This window comes from Dryobates pubescens, unplaced genomic scaffold (genome assembly GCF_014839835.1).
Source record: "Dryobates pubescens isolate bDryPub1 unplaced genomic scaffold, bDryPub1.pri scaffold_91_arrow_ctg1, whole genome shotgun sequence".
NCBI classification, from domain to species: domain Eukaryota; kingdom Metazoa; phylum Chordata; class Aves; order Piciformes; family Picidae; genus Dryobates; species Dryobates pubescens.
Window position 1 is genome coordinate 34,709 of NW_026530809.1, and position 2,530 is coordinate 37,238.

A 2,530-nucleotide genomic window follows, 5' to 3' on the forward strand; every position below is an offset into this window, starting at 1 on the left:
CTTCCCCCCAGCCTGCCCAGGTGCCCCTGGCTGGATCCCTTCCCCCCCAGCCTGCCCAGGTGCCCCTGGCTGGATCCCTTCCCTCCAGCCTGCCCAGGTGCCCCTGGCTGGATCCCTTCCCCCCCAGCCTGCCCAGGTGCCCCTGGCTGGATCCCTTCCCCCCCAGCCTGCCCAGGTGCCCCTGGCTGGATCCCTTCCCTCCAGCCTGCCCAGGTGCCCCTGGCTGGATCCCTTCCCCCCCAGCCTGCCCAGGTGCCCCTGGCTGGATCCCTTCCCCCCAGCCTGCCCAGGTGCCCCTGGCTGGATCCCTTCCCCCCAGCCTGCTCTGCTCCCCCTGGCTGGATCCCTCCCCCCCAGCCTGCCCAGGTGCCCCTGGCTGGATCCCTTCCCCCCAGCCTGCCCAGGTGCCCCTGGCTGGATCCCTTCCCCCCAGCCTGCCCAGGTGCCCCTGGCTGGATCCCTGCCCCCCCAGCCTGCCCCAGGTGCCCCTGGCTGGATCCCTTCCCCCCAGCCTGCCCAGGTGCCCCTGGCTGGATCCCTTCCCCCCAGCCTGCCCAGGTGCCCCTGGCTGGATCCCTTCCCCCCAGCCTGCCCAGGTGCCCCTGGCTGGGCCATGACTGGAAGCTGTGAGCAGAATCTCCCCTGGGGGTGGGGGGCAGCCAGGGGGTGGGGGGCAGCCGGGGGGTGGGGGGCAGCCAGGGGGGGGCAAAGCTGCTCCAGGGGCTGGGAGTTGGAGCTGGATGGAAATCAGTTTTGGGGGGTGGGGGGGGAGGAACTTGCTCAGCTTGCTGGGGGGGAGGGGAATGAATGTCTGGAGCTGGGCCCCAGCCTGATCAATATCCTGATTGATGAGCTGGGGGGGGGGAATGGAGTCAGCCAGCAGCACATCTGCAGCTGACCCCCAGCTGGGGGCAGAGGTTGGGCAGTGAGAGGGCAGCAGAGCTCTGCAGGGGGCCCTGGGCAGGCTGGGCACAGCCCCAGGGCAGGAGGCTGAACACAGCCCAGGGCCAGGGGCTGCAGCTTGGCCACAGCCACCCCAGGCAGGGCCACAGGCTGGGGGCAGAGAGGGACCTGGGGGTGCTGGGGGAGAGCAGCTCAACAGGAGCCAGCAGTGTGCCCAGGGGGCACAGAGGGCCAAGGGTCAGGCAGAGTGTGGGCAGCAGGGGCAGGGAGCTCATCCTGCCCTGTGCTCAGCACTGCTGAGGCCACAGCTGGAGTCCTGTGTCCAGCTCTGGGCTCCTCAGGGTAGGAAGGAGGTTGAGAGGCTGGAAGGGGTCCAGGGAAGGGCAACAGAGCTGGGGAGGGGGCTGGGGCACAGGGCTGGGGAGGGGGCTGGGGCACAGCCCTGTGAGCAGAGGCTGAGGGAGCTGGGGTTGCTCAGCCTGCAGAGGAGGAGGCTCAGGGGAGACCTCATTGCTCTCTACAGCTGCCTGAAGGGAGGTTGGAGCCAGGTGGGGGTTGGGCTCTGCTCCCAGAACAAGAGGACACAGTCTGAAGCTGTGCCAGGGGGAGGTTGAGGCTGGAGGGGAGGAGGAAGCTTTACACAGAGAGAGAGATTGGCCCTGGGGATGTGCTGCCCGGGGGGGTGGTGGAGTCCCCAGCCCTGGGGGGGTTCAGAGGGGCCTGGATGTGGCCCTTGGAGCCAGCTTGGACTCTGTGATCCTTGAGGTCCCTTCCAGCCTTGGTGATGCTGAGAGACTGTGAGCAAGGCAGGGGCTGGGGGGGGCTGAGGGGGGCAGGGGGGGGCTGAGAGGGCTGCAGGGGCTGGGGGGGGCTGAGGGGGCTGGGGGGGCTGAGGGGGGCAGACTCGGGGGGGGCTGAGGGGGCTGGAGGGGGCTGAGAGCTGCTGGGGGCTGCTTGGGTTTGGTTTCTCCTCTCCTTTGCTTTGTGGTTTGTTGCCTCCTGTGGCTTGAGGCTCTGGGGGGGTTCCTGGGGAGGCTGTGCTGGGGGGCTCCTGGGGGGGCTGTGCTCCTGGGGGGGCTGTGCTGGGGGCTCCTGGGGGGGCTGTGCTGGGGGCTCCTGGGGGGGCTGTGCTCCTGGGGGGGCTGTGCTCCTGGGGGGGCTGTGCTTGGGGTCCCTGGGGGTCCCTGGGGGGGCTGTGCTGGGGGTCCCTGGGGGGGGCTGTGCTGGGGGGCTCCTGGGGGGGCTGTGCTGGGGGGCTCCTGGGGGGGCTGTGCTTAGGGTCCCTGGGGGCTCCTGGGGGGGGCTGTGCTGGGGGGGGTCTGTGCTGGGGGGGTCTGTGCTGGGGGGCTCCTGGGGGGGCTGTGCTCCTGGAGGGGCTGTGCTTGGGGTCCCTGGGGGCTCCTGGGGGGGCTGTGCTCCTGGGGGGGCTGTGCTTGGGGTCCCTGGGGGCTCCTGGGGGGGGCTGTGCTGGGGGGGCTGTGCTGGGGGGCTCCTGGGGGTTCCTGGGGGGCTGTGCTGGGGGGGCTGTGCTGGGGGGCTCCTGGGGGGGCTGTGCTGGGGGTCTGTGCTGGGGGGGTCTGTGCTGGGGGGCTCCTGGGGGGGCTGTGCTCTTGGGGGCCCCTGGGGG